The 18017-nt window shown below is 37.0% G+C and overlaps 32 non-coding genes across 32 annotated transcripts; 16 read left to right on the top strand and 16 right to left on the bottom strand.

The window, feature by feature from the left end:
* Positions 1–676: 676 nt before the first annotated feature.
* Trnag-gcc (transfer RNA glycine (anticodon GCC)) lies at positions 677–747 on the top strand. The gene has a single exon. It is a non-coding gene; the product is annotated as a tRNA-Gly (tRNA).
* Positions 748–1079: 332 nt separating this feature from the next.
* Trnae-uuc (transfer RNA glutamic acid (anticodon UUC)) lies at positions 1080–1151 on the bottom strand. The gene has a single exon. It is a non-coding gene; the product is annotated as a tRNA-Glu (tRNA).
* A 629-nt stretch (positions 1152–1780) lies between these two features.
* On the top strand, positions 1781–1851 carry Trnag-gcc (transfer RNA glycine (anticodon GCC)). The gene has a single exon. It is a non-coding gene; the product is annotated as a tRNA-Gly (tRNA).
* A 332-nt stretch (positions 1852–2183) lies between these two features.
* Trnae-uuc (transfer RNA glutamic acid (anticodon UUC)) lies at positions 2184–2255 on the bottom strand. Its single transcript has one exon. It is a non-coding gene; the product is annotated as a tRNA-Glu (tRNA).
* Positions 2256–2884: 629 nt separating this feature from the next.
* Trnag-gcc (transfer RNA glycine (anticodon GCC)) lies at positions 2885–2955 on the top strand. Its single transcript has one exon. It is a non-coding gene; the product is annotated as a tRNA-Gly (tRNA).
* A 332-nt stretch (positions 2956–3287) lies between these two features.
* On the bottom strand, positions 3288–3359 carry Trnae-uuc (transfer RNA glutamic acid (anticodon UUC)). Its single transcript has one exon. It is a non-coding gene; the product is annotated as a tRNA-Glu (tRNA).
* A 629-nt stretch (positions 3360–3988) lies between these two features.
* On the top strand, positions 3989–4059 carry Trnag-gcc (transfer RNA glycine (anticodon GCC)). The gene has a single exon. It is a non-coding gene; the product is annotated as a tRNA-Gly (tRNA).
* A 332-nt stretch (positions 4060–4391) lies between these two features.
* On the bottom strand, positions 4392–4463 carry Trnae-uuc (transfer RNA glutamic acid (anticodon UUC)). Its single transcript has one exon. It is a non-coding gene; the product is annotated as a tRNA-Glu (tRNA).
* Positions 4464–5091: 628 nt separating this feature from the next.
* On the top strand, positions 5092–5162 carry Trnag-gcc (transfer RNA glycine (anticodon GCC)). Its single transcript has one exon. It is a non-coding gene; the product is annotated as a tRNA-Gly (tRNA).
* Positions 5163–5494: 332 nt separating this feature from the next.
* Positions 5495–5566, bottom strand: Trnae-uuc (transfer RNA glutamic acid (anticodon UUC)). Its single transcript has one exon. It is a non-coding gene; the product is annotated as a tRNA-Glu (tRNA).
* Positions 5567–6195: 629 nt separating this feature from the next.
* On the top strand, positions 6196–6266 carry Trnag-gcc (transfer RNA glycine (anticodon GCC)). Its single transcript has one exon. It is a non-coding gene; the product is annotated as a tRNA-Gly (tRNA).
* Positions 6267–6598: 332 nt separating this feature from the next.
* Positions 6599–6670, bottom strand: Trnae-uuc (transfer RNA glutamic acid (anticodon UUC)). Its single transcript has one exon. It is a non-coding gene; the product is annotated as a tRNA-Glu (tRNA).
* Positions 6671–7299: 629 nt separating this feature from the next.
* Positions 7300–7370, top strand: Trnag-gcc (transfer RNA glycine (anticodon GCC)). The gene has a single exon. It is a non-coding gene; the product is annotated as a tRNA-Gly (tRNA).
* A 332-nt stretch (positions 7371–7702) lies between these two features.
* On the bottom strand, positions 7703–7774 carry Trnae-uuc (transfer RNA glutamic acid (anticodon UUC)). Its single transcript has one exon. It is a non-coding gene; the product is annotated as a tRNA-Glu (tRNA).
* Positions 7775–8403: 629 nt separating this feature from the next.
* On the top strand, positions 8404–8474 carry Trnag-gcc (transfer RNA glycine (anticodon GCC)). The gene has a single exon. It is a non-coding gene; the product is annotated as a tRNA-Gly (tRNA).
* Positions 8475–8806: 332 nt separating this feature from the next.
* Positions 8807–8878, bottom strand: Trnae-uuc (transfer RNA glutamic acid (anticodon UUC)). The gene has a single exon. It is a non-coding gene; the product is annotated as a tRNA-Glu (tRNA).
* Positions 8879–9507: 629 nt separating this feature from the next.
* Positions 9508–9578, top strand: Trnag-gcc (transfer RNA glycine (anticodon GCC)). Its single transcript has one exon. It is a non-coding gene; the product is annotated as a tRNA-Gly (tRNA).
* Positions 9579–9910: 332 nt separating this feature from the next.
* Positions 9911–9982, bottom strand: Trnae-uuc (transfer RNA glutamic acid (anticodon UUC)). The gene has a single exon. It is a non-coding gene; the product is annotated as a tRNA-Glu (tRNA).
* Positions 9983–10611: 629 nt separating this feature from the next.
* Trnag-gcc (transfer RNA glycine (anticodon GCC)) lies at positions 10612–10682 on the top strand. The gene has a single exon. It is a non-coding gene; the product is annotated as a tRNA-Gly (tRNA).
* A 332-nt stretch (positions 10683–11014) lies between these two features.
* Positions 11015–11086, bottom strand: Trnae-uuc (transfer RNA glutamic acid (anticodon UUC)). The gene has a single exon. It is a non-coding gene; the product is annotated as a tRNA-Glu (tRNA).
* A 629-nt stretch (positions 11087–11715) lies between these two features.
* Trnag-gcc (transfer RNA glycine (anticodon GCC)) lies at positions 11716–11786 on the top strand. Its single transcript has one exon. It is a non-coding gene; the product is annotated as a tRNA-Gly (tRNA).
* Positions 11787–12118: 332 nt separating this feature from the next.
* On the bottom strand, positions 12119–12190 carry Trnae-uuc (transfer RNA glutamic acid (anticodon UUC)). The gene has a single exon. It is a non-coding gene; the product is annotated as a tRNA-Glu (tRNA).
* A 629-nt stretch (positions 12191–12819) lies between these two features.
* On the top strand, positions 12820–12890 carry Trnag-gcc (transfer RNA glycine (anticodon GCC)). The gene has a single exon. It is a non-coding gene; the product is annotated as a tRNA-Gly (tRNA).
* A 332-nt stretch (positions 12891–13222) lies between these two features.
* On the bottom strand, positions 13223–13294 carry Trnae-uuc (transfer RNA glutamic acid (anticodon UUC)). The gene has a single exon. It is a non-coding gene; the product is annotated as a tRNA-Glu (tRNA).
* Positions 13295–13923: 629 nt separating this feature from the next.
* Positions 13924–13994, top strand: Trnag-gcc (transfer RNA glycine (anticodon GCC)). Its single transcript has one exon. It is a non-coding gene; the product is annotated as a tRNA-Gly (tRNA).
* A 332-nt stretch (positions 13995–14326) lies between these two features.
* Trnae-uuc (transfer RNA glutamic acid (anticodon UUC)) lies at positions 14327–14398 on the bottom strand. The gene has a single exon. It is a non-coding gene; the product is annotated as a tRNA-Glu (tRNA).
* Positions 14399–15027: 629 nt separating this feature from the next.
* On the top strand, positions 15028–15098 carry Trnag-gcc (transfer RNA glycine (anticodon GCC)). The gene has a single exon. It is a non-coding gene; the product is annotated as a tRNA-Gly (tRNA).
* A 332-nt stretch (positions 15099–15430) lies between these two features.
* Trnae-uuc (transfer RNA glutamic acid (anticodon UUC)) lies at positions 15431–15502 on the bottom strand. Its single transcript has one exon. It is a non-coding gene; the product is annotated as a tRNA-Glu (tRNA).
* A 629-nt stretch (positions 15503–16131) lies between these two features.
* Trnag-gcc (transfer RNA glycine (anticodon GCC)) lies at positions 16132–16202 on the top strand. Its single transcript has one exon. It is a non-coding gene; the product is annotated as a tRNA-Gly (tRNA).
* Positions 16203–16534: 332 nt separating this feature from the next.
* On the bottom strand, positions 16535–16606 carry Trnae-uuc (transfer RNA glutamic acid (anticodon UUC)). Its single transcript has one exon. It is a non-coding gene; the product is annotated as a tRNA-Glu (tRNA).
* A 629-nt stretch (positions 16607–17235) lies between these two features.
* On the top strand, positions 17236–17306 carry Trnag-gcc (transfer RNA glycine (anticodon GCC)). The gene has a single exon. It is a non-coding gene; the product is annotated as a tRNA-Gly (tRNA).
* A 332-nt stretch (positions 17307–17638) lies between these two features.
* On the bottom strand, positions 17639–17710 carry Trnae-uuc (transfer RNA glutamic acid (anticodon UUC)). The gene has a single exon. It is a non-coding gene; the product is annotated as a tRNA-Glu (tRNA).
* Between the last annotated feature and the right edge of the window lie 307 nt (positions 17711–18017).

Raw genomic sequence — 18017 nt, 5'->3', positions numbered from 1 at the left:
GCCGTCTGGGTGAAAACCAGAAATCCTAACCACTAGACCACATCGGACTTACTATAACAAGCTTAATTTAAGCTACATATAAGCAGGAATCGACTGTTTGATCACTGTGCTTAAACCATGTTTGTGTCAACATATGATAATTGTGAGTCTGCATCAAAGTAAATCATTTCAAAGCTAACCCTGTCTACCTTTCTTATACAAACATATAGCAGGAATGTTCTGAAGGTGTATTTCGTTCGATCTTAAAAAAGTAAAGAAATAATGTAATTGTAATGTACAGGTAGTTTGTCGGCAAAATCGCCAAAACTAAATACTTTATTACACATGTTACAGTGGCCGTAATTAATGTTCATTTACCGAAATGGATTAATCGACCACTCCCCCTTTTTACATCTAGATTTCCATTGTGAAGCGGTTTCAATTAAATTACTGACGCGAAACCGACGGCATATACACACTAAGCATAGAATTTGAATCACGAGATTATGTCGCAGATTGGCAATTAAGTAAGTACTAAATGCACATCGTTTGTCTCTTGTCAATCATGTTTTTCGTGTTCCTACACGTTGTACCGACAATGTTGAATAATAAACATGCCATCTATCATACATACCATGTAACACGTGGTAATCATGTACTGTCCTTATATGATCGAGTTAGACATTATGTGTTATAAGCATCGGTGGTTCAGTGGTAGAATGCTCGCCTGCCACGCGGGCGGCCCGGGTTCGATTCCCGGCCGATGCATTTCTTTTTTCTTATCTTTGCCACTTTCTAAAGTACCAACTGGCAATGTAGAGTGAGGATAGCACAGTTTTATAGTTTCAATACGTAACAATTATGGACGTTGTTTGAAATTAATTGTGGTGATATGTTACAACATTCAAACAACTACTACAGTCTTTTTGAAAATGTCCTTTTACAAATGTAGGAATACCAAATGATGTAACTATTTCCTATCATGTCAGTTGAAAGTCGGAAAAGTCTAAACTAAATACACTTCTCATCTGTAACTTTTTCTTTCCTAATGGCATGTATTACAACAACAGTAATGTGATAAAGATGACCAAAAACTAAAGCTCCGATGCCGGGAATCGAACCCGGGCCGTCTGGGTGAAAACCAGAAATCCTAACCACTAGACCACATCGGACTTACTATAACAAGCTTAATTTAAGCTACATATAAGCAGGAATCGACTGTTTGATCACTGTGCTTAAACCATGTTTGTGTCAACATATGATAATTGTGAGTCTGCATCAAAGTAAATCATTTCAAAGCTAACCCTGTCTACCTTTCTTATACAAACATATAGCAGGAATGTTCTGAAGGTGTATTTCGTTCGATCTTAAAAAAGTAAAGAAATAATGTAATTGTAATGTACAGGTAGTTTGTCGGCAAAATCGCCAAAACTAAATACTTTATTACACATGTTACAGTGGCCGTAATTAATGTTCATTTACCGAAATGGATTAATCGACCACTCCCCCTTTTTACATCTAGATTTCCATTGTGAAGCGGTTTCAATTAAATTACTGACGCGAAACCGACGGCATATACACACTAAGCATAGAATTTGAATCACGAGATTATGTCGCAGATTGGCAATTAAGTAAGTACTAAATGCACATCGTTTGTCTCTTGTCAATCATGTTTTTCGTGTTCCTACACGTTGTACCGACAATGTTGAATAATAAACATGCCATCTATCATACATACCATGTAACACGTGGTAATCATGTACTGTCCTTATATGATCGAGTTAGACATTATGTGTTATAAGCATCGGTGGTTCAGTGGTAGAATGCTCGCCTGCCACGCGGGCGGCCCGGGTTCGATTCCCGGCCGATGCATTTCTTTTTTCTTATCTTTGCCACTTTCTAAAGTACCAACTGGCAATGTAGAGTGAGGATAGCACAGTTTTATAGTTTCAATACGTAACAATTATGGACGTTGTTTGAAATTAATTGTGGTGATATGTTACAACATTCAAACAACTACTACAGTCTTTTTGAAAATGTCCTTTTACAAATGTAGGAATACCAAATGATGTAACTATTTCCTATCATGTCAGTTGAAAGTCGGAAAAGTCTAAACTAAATACACTTCTCATCTGTAACTTTTTCTTTCCTAATGGCATGTATTACAACAACAGTAATGTGATAAAGATGACCAAAAACTAAAGCTCCGATGCCGGGAATCGAACCCGGGCCGTCTGGGTGAAAACCAGAAATCCTAACCACTAGACCACATCGGACTTACTATAACAAGCTTAATTTAAGCTACATATAAGCAGGAATCGACTGTTTGATCACTGTGCTTAAACCATGTTTGTGTCAACATATGATAATTGTGAGTCTGCATCAAAGTAAATCATTTCAAAGCTAACCCTGTCTACCTTTCTTATACAAACATATAGCAGGAATGTTCTGAAGGTGTATTTCGTTCGATCTTAAAAAAGTAAAGAAATAATGTAATTGTAATGTACAGGTAGTTTGTCGGCAAAATCGCCAAAACTAAATACTTTATTACACATGTTACAGTGGCCGTAATTAATGTTCATTTACCGAAATGGATTAATCGACCACTCCCCCTTTTTACATCTAGATTTCCATTGTGAAGCGGTTTCAATTAAATTACTGACGCGAAACCGACGGCATATACACACTAAGCATAGAATTTGAATCACGAGATTATGTCGCAGATTGGCAATTAAGTAAGTACTAAATGCACATCGTTTGTCTCTTGTCAATCATGTTTTTCGTGTTCCTACACGTTGTACCGACAATGTTGAATAATAAACATGCCATCTATCATACATACCATGTAACACGTGGTAATCATGTACTGTCCTTATATGATCGAGTTAGACATTATGTGTTATAAGCATCGGTGGTTCAGTGGTAGAATGCTCGCCTGCCACGCGGGCGGCCCGGGTTCGATTCCCGGCCGATGCATTTCTTTTTTCTTATCTTTGCCACTTTCTAAAGTACCAACTGGCAATGTAGAGTGAGGATAGCACAGTTTTATAGTTTCAATACGTAACAATTATGGACGTTGTTTGAAATTAATTGTGGTGATATGTTACAACATTCAAACAACTACTACAGTCTTTTTGAAAATGTCCTTTTACAAATGTAGGAATACCAAATGATGTAACTATTTCCTATCATGTCAGTTGAAAGTCGGAAAAGTCTAAACTAAATACACTTCTCATCTGTAACTTTTTCTTTCCTAATGGCATGTATTACAACAACAGTAATGTGATAAAGATGACCAAAAACTAAAGCTCCGATGCCGGGAATCGAACCCGGGCCGTCTGGGTGAAAACCAGAAATCCTAACCACTAGACCACATCGGACTTACTATAACAAGCTTAATTTAAGCTACATATAAGCAGGAATCGACTGTTTGATCACTGTGCTTAAACCATGTTTGTGTCAACATATGATAATTGTGAGTCTGCATCAAAGTAAATCATTTCAAAGCTAACCCTGTCTACCTTTCTTATACAAACATATAGCAGGAATGTTCTGAAGGTGTATTTCGTTCGATCTTAAAAAAGTAAAGAAATAATGTAATTGTAATGTACAGGTAGTTTGTCGGCAAAATCGCCAAAACTAAATACTTTATTACACATGTTACAGTGGCCGTAATTAATGTTCATTTACCGAAATGGATTAATCGACCACTCCCCCTTTTTACATCTAGATTTCCATTGTGAAGCGGTTTCAATTAAATTACTGACGCGAAACCGACGGCATATACACACTAAGCATAGAATTTGAATCACGAGATTATGTCGCAGATTGGCAATTAAGTAAGTACTAAATGCACATCGTTTGTCTCTTGTCAATCATGTTTTTCGTGTTCCTACACGTTGTACCGACAATGTTGAATAATAAACATGCCATCTATCATACATACCATGTAACACGTGGTAATCATGTACTGTCCTTATATGATCGAGTTAGACATTATGTGTTATAAGCATCGGTGGTTCAGTGGTAGAATGCTCGCCTGCCACGCGGGCGGCCCGGGTTCGATTCCCGGCCGATGCATTTCTTTTTTCTTATCTTTGCCACTTTCTAAAGTACCAACTGGCAATGTAGAGTGAGGATAGCACAGTTTTATAGTTTCAATACGTAACAATTATGGACGTTGTTTGAAATTAATTGTGGTGATATGTTACAACATTCAAACAACTACTACAGTCTTTTTGAAAATGTCCTTTTACAAATGTAGGAATACCAAATGATGTAACTATTTCCTATCATGTCAGTTGAAAGTCGGAAAAGTCTAAACTAAATACACTTCTCATCTGTAACTTTTTCTTTCCTAATGGCATGTATTACAACAACAGTAATGTGATAAAGATGACCAAAAACTAAAGCTCCGATGCCGGGAATCGAACCCGGGCCGTCTGGGTGAAAACCAGAAATCCTAACCACTAGACCACATCGGACTTACTATAACAAGCTTAATTTAAGCTACATATAAGCAGGAATCGACTGTTTGATCACTGTGCTTAAACCATGTTTGTGTCAACATATGATAATTGTGAGTCTGCATCAAAGTAAATCATTTCAAAGCTAACCCTGTCTACCTTTCTTATACAAACATATAGCAGGAATGTTCTGAAGGTGTATTTCGTTCGATCTTAAAAAGTAAAGAAATAATGTAATTGTAATGTACAGGTAGTTTGTCGGCAAAATCGCCAAAACTAAATACTTTATTACACATGTTACAGTGGCCGTAATTAATGTTCATTTACCGAAATGGATTAATCGACCACTCCCCCTTTTTACATCTAGATTTCCATTGTGAAGCGGTTTCAATTAAATTACTGACGCGAAACCGACGGCATATACACACTAAGCATAGAATTTGAATCACGAGATTATGTCGCAGATTGGCAATTAAGTAAGTACTAAATGCACATCGTTTGTCTCTTGTCAATCATGTTTTTCGTGTTCCTACACGTTGTACCGACAATGTTGAATAATAAACATGCCATCTATCATACATACCATGTAACACGTGGTAATCATGTACTGTCCTTATATGATCGAGTTAGACATTATGTGTTATAAGCATCGGTGGTTCAGTGGTAGAATGCTCGCCTGCCACGCGGGCGGCCCGGGTTCGATTCCCGGCCGATGCATTTCTTTTTTCTTATCTTTGCCACTTTCTAAAGTACCAACTGGCAATGTAGAGTGAGGATAGCACAGTTTTATAGTTTCAATACGTAACAATTATGGACGTTGTTTGAAATTAATTGTGGTGATATGTTACAACATTCAAACAACTACTACAGTCTTTTTGAAAATGTCCTTTTACAAATGTAGGAATACCAAATGATGTAACTATTTCCTATCATGTCAGTTGAAAGTCGGAAAAGTCTAAACTAAATACACTTCTCATCTGTAACTTTTTCTTTCCTAATGGCATGTATTACAACAACAGTAATGTGATAAAGATGACCAAAAACTAAAGCTCCGATGCCGGGAATCGAACCCGGGCCGTCTGGGTGAAAACCAGAAATCCTAACCACTAGACCACATCGGACTTACTATAACAAGCTTAATTTAAGCTACATATAAGCAGGAATCGACTGTTTGATCACTGTGCTTAAACCATGTTTGTGTCAACATATGATAATTGTGAGTCTGCATCAAAGTAAATCATTTCAAAGCTAACCCTGTCTACCTTTCTTATACAAACATATAGCAGGAATGTTCTGAAGGTGTATTTCGTTCGATCTTAAAAAAGTAAAGAAATAATGTAATTGTAATGTACAGGTAGTTTGTCGGCAAAATCGCCAAAACTAAATACTTTATTACACATGTTACAGTGGCCGTAATTAATGTTCATTTACCGAAATGGATTAATCGACCACTCCCCCTTTTTACATCTAGATTTCCATTGTGAAGCGGTTTCAATTAAATTACTGACGCGAAACCGACGGCATATACACACTAAGCATAGAATTTGAATCACGAGATTATGTCGCAGATTGGCAATTAAGTAAGTACTAAATGCACATCGTTTGTCTCTTGTCAATCATGTTTTTCGTGTTCCTACACGTTGTACCGACAATGTTGAATAATAAACATGCCATCTATCATACATACCATGTAACACGTGGTAATCATGTACTGTCCTTATATGATCGAGTTAGACATTATGTGTTATAAGCATCGGTGGTTCAGTGGTAGAATGCTCGCCTGCCACGCGGGCGGCCCGGGTTCGATTCCCGGCCGATGCATTTCTTTTTTCTTATCTTTGCCACTTTCTAAAGTACCAACTGGCAATGTAGAGTGAGGATAGCACAGTTTTATAGTTTCAATACGTAACAATTATGGACGTTGTTTGAAATTAATTGTGGTGATATGTTACAACATTCAAACAACTACTACAGTCTTTTTGAAAATGTCCTTTTACAAATGTAGGAATACCAAATGATGTAACTATTTCCTATCATGTCAGTTGAAAGTCGGAAAAGTCTAAACTAAATACACTTCTCATCTGTAACTTTTTCTTTCCTAATGGCATGTATTACAACAACAGTAATGTGATAAAGATGACCAAAAACTAAAGCTCCGATGCCGGGAATCGAACCCGGGCCGTCTGGGTGAAAACCAGAAATCCTAACCACTAGACCACATCGGACTTACTATAACAAGCTTAATTTAAGCTACATATAAGCAGGAATCGACTGTTTGATCACTGTGCTTAAACCATGTTTGTGTCAACATATGATAATTGTGAGTCTGCATCAAAGTAAATCATTTCAAAGCTAACCCTGTCTACCTTTCTTATACAAACATATAGCAGGAATGTTCTGAAGGTGTATTTCGTTCGATCTTAAAAAAGTAAAGAAATAATGTAATTGTAATGTACAGGTAGTTTGTCGGCAAAATCGCCAAAACTAAATACTTTATTACACATGTTACAGTGGCCGTAATTAATGTTCATTTACCGAAATGGATTAATCGACCACTCCCCCTTTTTACATCTAGATTTCCATTGTGAAGCGGTTTCAATTAAATTACTGACGCGAAACCGACGGCATATACACACTAAGCATAGAATTTGAATCACGAGATTATGTCGCAGATTGGCAATTAAGTAAGTACTAAATGCACATCGTTTGTCTCTTGTCAATCATGTTTTTCGTGTTCCTACACGTTGTACCGACAATGTTGAATAATAAACATGCCATCTATCATACATACCATGTAACACGTGGTAATCATGTACTGTCCTTATATGATCGAGTTAGACATTATGTGTTATAAGCATCGGTGGTTCAGTGGTAGAATGCTCGCCTGCCACGCGGGCGGCCCGGGTTCGATTCCCGGCCGATGCATTTCTTTTTTCTTATCTTTGCCACTTTCTAAAGTACCAACTGGCAATGTAGAGTGAGGATAGCACAGTTTTATAGTTTCAATACGTAACAATTATGGACGTTGTTTGAAATTAATTGTGGTGATATGTTACAACATTCAAACAACTACTACAGTCTTTTTGAAAATGTCCTTTTACAAATGTAGGAATACCAAATGATGTAACTATTTCCTATCATGTCAGTTGAAAGTCGGAAAAGTCTAAACTAAATACACTTCTCATCTGTAACTTTTTCTTTCCTAATGGCATGTATTACAACAACAGTAATGTGATAAAGATGACCAAAAACTAAAGCTCCGATGCCGGGAATCGAACCCGGGCCGTCTGGGTGAAAACCAGAAATCCTAACCACTAGACCACATCGGACTTACTATAACAAGCTTAATTTAAGCTACATATAAGCAGGAATCGACTGTTTGATCACTGTGCTTAAACCATGTTTGTGTCAACATATGATAATTGTGAGTCTGCATCAAAGTAAATCATTTCAAAGCTAACCCTGTCTACCTTTCTTATACAAACATATAGCAGGAATGTTCTGAAGGTGTATTTCGTTCGATCTTAAAAAAGTAAAGAAATAATGTAATTGTAATGTACAGGTAGTTTGTCGGCAAAATCGCCAAAACTAAATACTTTATTACACATGTTACAGTGGCCGTAATTAATGTTCATTTACCGAAATGGATTAATCGACCACTCCCCCTTTTTACATCTAGATTTCCATTGTGAAGCGGTTTCAATTAAATTACTGACGCGAAACCGACGGCATATACACACTAAGCATAGAATTTGAATCACGAGATTATGTCGCAGATTGGCAATTAAGTAAGTACTAAATGCACATCGTTTGTCTCTTGTCAATCATGTTTTTCGTGTTCCTACACGTTGTACCGACAATGTTGAATAATAAACATGCCATCTATCATACATACCATGTAACACGTGGTAATCATGTACTGTCCTTATATGATCGAGTTAGACATTATGTGTTATAAGCATCGGTGGTTCAGTGGTAGAATGCTCGCCTGCCACGCGGGCGGCCCGGGTTCGATTCCCGGCCGATGCATTTCTTTTTTCTTATCTTTGCCACTTTCTAAAGTACCAACTGGCAATGTAGAGTGAGGATAGCACAGTTTTATAGTTTCAATACGTAACAATTATGGACGTTGTTTGAAATTAATTGTGGTGATATGTTACAACATTCAAACAACTACTACAGTCTTTTTGAAAATGTCCTTTTACAAATGTAGGAATACCAAATGATGTAACTATTTCCTATCATGTCAGTTGAAAGTCGGAAAAGTCTAAACTAAATACACTTCTCATCTGTAACTTTTTCTTTCCTAATGGCATGTATTACAACAACAGTAATGTGATAAAGATGACCAAAAACTAAAGCTCCGATGCCGGGAATCGAACCCGGGCCGTCTGGGTGAAAACCAGAAATCCTAACCACTAGACCACATCGGACTTACTATAACAAGCTTAATTTAAGCTACATATAAGCAGGAATCGACTGTTTGATCACTGTGCTTAAACCATGTTTGTGTCAACATATGATAATTGTGAGTCTGCATCAAAGTAAATCATTTCAAAGCTAACCCTGTCTACCTTTCTTATACAAACATATAGCAGGAATGTTCTGAAGGTGTATTTCGTTCGATCTTAAAAAAGTAAAGAAATAATGTAATTGTAATGTACAGGTAGTTTGTCGGCAAAATCGCCAAAACTAAATACTTTATTACACATGTTACAGTGGCCGTAATTAATGTTCATTTACCGAAATGGATTAATCGACCACTCCCCCTTTTTACATCTAGATTTCCATTGTGAAGCGGTTTCAATTAAATTACTGACGCGAAACCGACGGCATATACACACTAAGCATAGAATTTGAATCACGAGATTATGTCGCAGATTGGCAATTAAGTAAGTACTAAATGCACATCGTTTGTCTCTTGTCAATCATGTTTTTCGTGTTCCTACACGTTGTACCGACAATGTTGAATAATAAACATGCCATCTATCATACATACCATGTAACACGTGGTAATCATGTACTGTCCTTATATGATCGAGTTAGACATTATGTGTTATAAGCATCGGTGGTTCAGTGGTAGAATGCTCGCCTGCCACGCGGGCGGCCCGGGTTCGATTCCCGGCCGATGCATTTCTTTTTTCTTATCTTTGCCACTTTCTAAAGTACCAACTGGCAATGTAGAGTGAGGATAGCACAGTTTTATAGTTTCAATACGTAACAATTATGGACGTTGTTTGAAATTAATTGTGGTGATATGTTACAACATTCAAACAACTACTACAGTCTTTTTGAAAATGTCCTTTTACAAATGTAGGAATACCAAATGATGTAACTATTTCCTATCATGTCAGTTGAAAGTCGGAAAAGTCTAAACTAAATACACTTCTCATCTGTAACTTTTTCTTTCCTAATGGCATGTATTACAACAACAGTAATGTGATAAAGATGACCAAAAACTAAAGCTCCGATGCCGGGAATCGAACCCGGGCCGTCTGGGTGAAAACCAGAAATCCTAACCACTAGACCACATCGGACTTACTATAACAAGCTTAATTTAAGCTACATATAAGCAGGAATCGACTGTTTGATCACTGTGCTTAAACCATGTTTGTGTCAACATATGATAATTGTGAGTCTGCATCAAAGTAAATCATTTCAAAGCTAACCCTGTCTACCTTTCTTATACAAACATATAGCAGGAATGTTCTGAAGGTGTATTTCGTTCGATCTTAAAAAAGTAAAGAAATAATGTAATTGTAATGTACAGGTAGTTTGTCGGCAAAATCGCCAAAACTAAATACTTTATTACACATGTTACAGTGGCCGTAATTAATGTTCATTTACCGAAATGGATTAATCGACCACTCCCCCTTTTTACATCTAGATTTCCATTGTGAAGCGGTTTCAATTAAATTACTGACGCGAAACCGACGGCATATACACACTAAGCATAGAATTTGAATCACGAGATTATGTCGCAGATTGGCAATTAAGTAAGTACTAAATGCACATCGTTTGTCTCTTGTCAATCATGTTTTTCGTGTTCCTACACGTTGTACCGACAATGTTGAATAATAAACATGCCATCTATCATACATACCATGTAACACGTGGTAATCATGTACTGTCCTTATATGATCGAGTTAGACATTATGTGTTATAAGCATCGGTGGTTCAGTGGTAGAATGCTCGCCTGCCACGCGGGCGGCCCGGGTTCGATTCCCGGCCGATGCATTTCTTTTTTCTTATCTTTGCCACTTTCTAAAGTACCAACTGGCAATGTAGAGTGAGGATAGCACAGTTTTATAGTTTCAATACGTAACAATTATGGACGTTGTTTGAAATTAATTGTGGTGATATGTTACAACATTCAAACAACTACTACAGTCTTTTTGAAAATGTCCTTTTACAAATGTAGGAATACCAAATGATGTAACTATTTCCTATCATGTCAGTTGAAAGTCGGAAAAGTCTAAACTAAATACACTTCTCATCTGTAACTTTTTCTTTCCTAATGGCATGTATTACAACAACAGTAATGTGATAAAGATGACCAAAAACTAAAGCTCCGATGCCGGGAATCGAACCCGGGCCGTCTGGGTGAAAACCAGAAATCCTAACCACTAGACCACATCGGACTTACTATAACAAGCTTAATTTAAGCTACATATAAGCAGGAATCGACTGTTTGATCACTGTGCTTAAACCATGTTTGTGTCAACATATGATAATTGTGAGTCTGCATCAAAGTAAATCATTTCAAAGCTAACCCTGTCTACCTTTCTTATACAAACATATAGCAGGAATGTTCTGAAGGTGTATTTCGTTCGATCTTAAAAAAGTAAAGAAATAATGTAATTGTAATGTACAGGTAGTTTGTCGGCAAAATCGCCAAAACTAAATACTTTATTACACATGTTACAGTGGCCGTAATTAATGTTCATTTACCGAAATGGATTAATCGACCACTCCCCCTTTTTACATCTAGATTTCCATTGTGAAGCGGTTTCAATTAAATTACTGACGCGAAACCGACGGCATATACACACTAAGCATAGAATTTGAATCACGAGATTATGTCGCAGATTGGCAATTAAGTAAGTACTAAATGCACATCGTTTGTCTCTTGTCAATCATGTTTTTCGTGTTCCTACACGTTGTACCGACAATGTTGAATAATAAACATGCCATCTATCATACATACCATGTAACACGTGGTAATCATGTACTGTCCTTATATGATCGAGTTAGACATTATGTGTTATAAGCATCGGTGGTTCAGTGGTAGAATGCTCGCCTGCCACGCGGGCGGCCCGGGTTCGATTCCCGGCCGATGCATTTCTTTTTTCTTATCTTTGCCACTTTCTAAAGTACCAACTGGCAATGTAGAGTGAGGATAGCACAGTTTTATAGTTTCAATACGTAACAATTATGGACGTTGTTTGAAATTAATTGTGGTGATATGTTACAACATTCAAACAACTACTACAGTCTTTTTGAAAATGTCCTTTTACAAATGTAGGAATACCAAATGATGTAACTATTTCCTATCATGTCAGTTGAAAGTCGGAAAAGTCTAAACTAAATACACTTCTCATCTGTAACTTTTTCTTTCCTAATGGCATGTATTACAACAACAGTAATGTGATAAAGATGACCAAAAACTAAAGCTCCGATGCCGGGAATCGAACCCGGGCCGTCTGGGTGAAAACCAGAAATCCTAACCACTAGACCACATCGGACTTACTATAACAAGCTTAATTTAAGCTACATATAAGCAGGAATCGACTGTTTGATCACTGTGCTTAAACCATGTTTGTGTCAACATATGATAATTGTGAGTCTGCATCAAAGTAAATCATTTCAAAGCTAACCCTGTCTACCTTTCTTATACAAACATATAGCAGGAATGTTCTGAAGGTGTATTTCGTTCGATCTTAAAAAAGTAAAGAAATAATGTAATTGTAATGTACAGGTAGTTTGTCGGCAAAATCGCCAAAACTAAATACTTTATTACACATGTTACAGTGGCCGTAATTAATGTTCATTTACCGAAATGGATTAATCGACCACTCCCCCTTTTTACATCTAGATTTCCATTGTGAAGCGGTTTCAATTAAATTACTGACGCGAAACCGACGGCATATACACACTAAGCATAGAATTTGAATCACGAGATTATGTCGCAGATTGGCAATTAAGTAAGTACTAAATGCACATCGTTTGTCTCTTGTCAATCATGTTTTTCGTGTTCCTACACGTTGTACCGACAATGTTGAATAATAAACATGCCATCTATCATACATACCATGTAACACGTGGTAATCATGTACTGTCCTTATATGATCGAGTTAGACATTATGTGTTATAAGCATCGGTGGTTCAGTGGTAGAATGCTCGCCTGCCACGCGGGCGGCCCGGGTTCGATTCCCGGCCGATGCATTTCTTTTTTCTTATCTTTGCCACTTTCTAAAGTACCAACTGGCAATGTAGAGTGAGGATAGCACAGTTTTATAGTTTCAATACGTAACAATTATGGACGTTGTTTGAAATTAATTGTGGTGATATGTTACAACATTCAAACAACTACTACAGTCTTTTTGAAAATGTCCTTTTACAAATGTAGGAATACCAAATGATGTAACTATTTCCTATCATGTCAGTTGAAAGTCGGAAAAGTCTAAACTAAATACACTTCTCATCTGTAACTTTTTCTTTCCTAATGGCATGTATTACAACAACAGTAATGTGATAAAGATGACCAAAAACTAAAGCTCCGATGCCGGGAATCGAACCCGGGCCGTCTGGGTGAAAACCAGAAATCCTAACCACTAGACCACATCGGACTTACTATAACAAGCTTAATTTAAGCTACATATAAGCAGGAATCGACTGTTTGATCACTGTGCTTAAACCATGTTTGTGTCAACATATGATAATTGTGAGTCTGCATCAAAGTAAATCATTTCAAAGCTAACCCTGTCTACCTTTCTTATACAAACATATAGCAGGAATGTTCTGAAGGTGTATTTCGTTCGATCTTAAAAAAGTAAAGAAATAATGTAATTGTAATGTACAGGTAGTTTGTCGGCAAAATCGCCAAAACTAAATACTTTATTACACATGTTACAGTGGCCGTAATTAATGTTCATTTACCGAAATGGATTAATCGACCACTCCCCCTTTTTACATCTAGATTTCCATTGTGAAGCGGTTTCAATTAAATTACTGACGCGAAACCGACGGCATATACACACTAAGCATAGAATTTGAATCACGAGATTATGTCGCAGATTGGCAATTAAGTAAGTACTAAATGCACATCGTTTGTCTCTTGTCAATCATGTTTTTCGTGTTCCTACACGTTGTACCGACAATGTTGAATAATAAACATGCCATCTATCATACATACCATGTAACACGTGGTAATCATGTACTGTCCTTATATGATCGAGTTAGACATTATGTGTTATAAGCATCGGTGGTTCAGTGGTAGAATGCTCGCCTGCCACGCGGGCGGCCCGGGTTCGATTCCCGGCCGATGCATTTCTTTTTTCTTATCTTTGCCACTTTCTAAAGTACCAACTGGCAATGTAGAGTGAGGATAGCACAGTTTTATAGTTTCAATACGTAACAATTATGGACGTTGTTTGAAATTAATTGTGGTGATATGTTACAACATTCAAACAACTACTACAGTCTTTTTGAAAATGTCCTTTTACAAATGTAGGAATACCAAATGATGTAACTATTTCCTATCATGTCAGTTGAAAGTCGGAAAAGTCTAAACTAAATACACTTCTCATCTGTAACTTTTTCTTTCCTAATGGCATGTATTACAACAACAGTAATGTGATAAAGATGACCAAAAACTAAAGCTCCGATGCCGGGAATCGAACCCGGGCCGTCTGGGTGAAAACCAGAAATCCTAACCACTAGACCACATCGGACTTACTATAACAAGCTTAATTTAAGCTACATATAAGCAGGAATCGACTGTTTGATCACTGTGCTTAAACCATGTTTGTGTCAACATATGATAATTGTGAGTCTGCAACAAAGTAAATCATTTCAAAGCTAACCCTGTCTACCTTTCTTATACAAACATATAGCAGGAATGTTCTGAAGGTGTATTTCGTTCGATCTTAAAAAAGTAAAGAAATAATGTAATTGTAATGTACAGGTAGTTTGTCGGCAAAATCGCCAAAACTAAATACTTTATTACACATGTTACAGTGGCCGTAATTAATGTTCATTTACCGAAATGGATTAATCGACCACTCCCCCTTTTTACATCTAGATTTCCATTGTGAAGCGGTTTCAATTAAATTACTGACGCGAAACCGACGGCATATACACACTAAGCATAGAATTTGAATCACGAGATTATGTCGCAGATTGGCAATTAAGTAAGTACTAAATGCACATCGTTTGTCTCTTGTCAATCATGTTTTTCGTGTTCCTACACGTTGTACCGACAATGTTGAATAATAAACATGCCATCTATCATACATACCATGTAACACGTGGTAATCATGTACTGTCCTTATATGATCGAGTTAGACATTATGTGTTATAAGCATCGGTGGTTCAGTGGTAGAATGCTCGCCTGCCACGCGGGCGGCCCGGGTTCGATTCCCGGCCGATGCATTTCTTTTTTCTTATCTTTGCCACTTTCTAAAGTACCAACTGGCAATGTAGAGTGAGGATAGCACAGTTTTATAGTTTCAATACGTAACAATTATGGACGTTGTTTGAAATTAATTGTGGTGATATGTTACAACATTCAAACAACTACTACAGTCTTTTTGAAAATGTCCTTTTACAAATGTAGGAATACCAAATGATGTAACTATTTCCTATCATGTCAGTTGAAAGTCGGAAAAGTCTAAACTAAATACACTTCTCATCTGTAACTTTTTCTTTCCTAATGGCATGTATTACAACAACAGTAATGTGATAAAGATGACCAAAAACTAAAGCTCCGATGCCGGGAATCGAACCCGGGCCGTCTGGGTGAAAACCAGAAATCCTAACCACTAGACCACATCGGACTTACTATAACAAGCTTAATTTAAGCTACATATAAGCAGGAATCGACTGTTTGATCACTGTGCTTAAACCATGTGTGTGTCAACATATGATAATTGTGAGTCTGCAACAAAGTAAATCATTTCAAAGCTAACCCTGTCTACCTTTCTTATACAAACATATAGCAGGAATGTTCTGAAGGTGTATTTCGTTCGATCTTAAAAAAGTAAAGAAATAATGTAATTGTAATGTACAGGTAGTTTGTCGGCAAAATCGCCAAAACTAAATACTTTATTACACATGTTACAGTGGCCGTAATTAATGTTCATTTACCGAAATGGATTAATCGACCACTCCCCCTTTTTACATCTAGATTTCCATTGTGAAGCGGTTTCAATTAAATTACTGACGCGAAACCGACGGCATATACACACTAAGCATAGAATTTGAATCACGAGATTATGTCGCAGATTGGCAATTAAGTAAGTACTAAATGCACATCGTTTGTCTCTTGTCAATCATGTTTTTCGTGTTCCTACACGTTGTACCGACAATGTTGAATAATAAACATGCCATCTATCATACATACCATGTAACACGTGGTAATCATGTACTGTCCTTATATGATCGAGTTAGACATTATGTGTTATAAGCATCGGTGGTTCAGTGGTAGAATGCTCGCCTGCCACGCGGGCGGCCCGGGTTCGATTCCCGGCCGATGCATTTCTTTTTTCTTATCTTTGCCACTTTCTAAAGTACCAACTGGCAATGTAGAGTGAGGATAGCACAGTTTTATAGTTTCAATACGTAACAATTATGGACGTTGTTTGAAATTAATTGTGGTGATATGTTACAACATTCAAACAACTACTACAGTCTTTTTGAAAATGTCCTTTTACAAATGTAGGAATACCAAATGATGTAACTATTTCCTATCATGTCAGTTGAAAGTCGGAAAAGTCTAAACTAAATACACTTCTCATCTGTAACTTTTTCTTTCCTAATGGCATGTATTACAACAACAGTAATGTGATAAAGATGACCAAAAACTAAAGCTCCGATGCCGGGAATCGAACCCGGGCCGTCTGGGTGAAAACCAGAAATCCTAACCACTAGACCACATCGGACTTACTATAACAAGCTTAATTTAAGCTACATATAAGCAGGAATCGACTGTTTGATCACTGTGCTTAAACCATGTTTGTGTCAACATATGATAATTGTGAGTCTGCATCAAAGTAAATCATTTCAAAGCTAACCCTGTCTACCTTTCTTATACAAACATATAGCAGGAATGTTCTGAAGGTGTATTTCGTTCGATCTTAAAAAAGTAAAGAAATAATGTAATTGTAATGTACAGGTAGTTTGTCGGCAAAATCGCCAAAACTAAATACTTTATTACACATGTTACAGTGGCCGTAATTAATGTTCATTTACCGAAATGGATTAATCGACCACTCCCCCTTTTTACATCTAGATTTCCATTGTGAAGCGGTTTCAATTAAATTACTGACGCGAAACCGACGGCATATACACACTAAGCATAGAATTTGAATCACGAGATTATGTCGCAGATTGGCAATTAAGTAAGTACTAAATGCACATCGTTTGTCTCTTGTCAATCATGTTTTTCGTGTTCCTACACGTTGTACCGACAATGTTGAATAATAAACATGCCATCTATCATACATACCATGTAACACGTGGTAATCATGTACTGTCCTTATATGATCGAGTTAGACATTATGTGTTATAAGCATCGGTGGTTCAGTGGTAGAATGCTCGCCTGCCACGCGGGCGGCCCGGGTTCGATTCCCGGCCGATGCATTTCTTTTTTCTTATCTTTGCCACTTTCTAAAGTACCAACTGGCAATGTAGAGTGAGGATAGCACAGTTTTATAGTTTCAATACGTAACAATTATGGACGTTGTTTGAAATTAATTGTGGTGATATGTTACAACATTCAAACAACTACTACAGTCTTTTTGAAAATGTCCTTTTACAAATGTAGGAATACCAAATGATGTAACTATTTCCTATCATGTCAGTTGAAAGTCGGAAAAGTCTAAACTAAATACACTTCTCATCTGTAACTTTTTCTTTCCTAATGGCATGTATTACAACAACAGTAATGTGATAAAGATGACCAAAAACTAAAGCTCCGATGCCGGGAATCGAACCCGGGCCGTCTGGGTGAAAACCAGAAATCCTAACCACTAGACCACATCGGACTTACTATAACAAGCTTAATTTAAGCTACATATAAGCAGGAATCGACTGTTTGATCACTGTGCTTAAACCATGTGTGTGTCAACATATGATAATTGTGAGTCTGCATCAAAGTAAATCATTTCAAAGCTAACCCTGTCTACCTTTCTTATACAAACATATAGCAGGAATGTTCTGAAGGTGTATTTCGTTCGATCTTAAAAAAGTAAAGAAATAATGTAATTGTAATGTACAGGTAGTTTGTCGGCAAAATCGCCAAAACTAAATACTTTATTACACATGTTACAGTGGCCGTAATTAATGTTCATT

The sequence above is a fragment of the Mytilus trossulus genome, chromosome 5 (genome assembly GCF_036588685.1).
Source record: "Mytilus trossulus isolate FHL-02 chromosome 5, PNRI_Mtr1.1.1.hap1, whole genome shotgun sequence".
In the NCBI taxonomy this organism is placed as follows: domain Eukaryota; kingdom Metazoa; phylum Mollusca; class Bivalvia; order Mytilida; family Mytilidae; genus Mytilus; species Mytilus trossulus.
The sequence above is the reverse complement of the archived record's forward strand: the minus strand, read 5'-3'. Positions and strand labels throughout refer to the sequence as shown.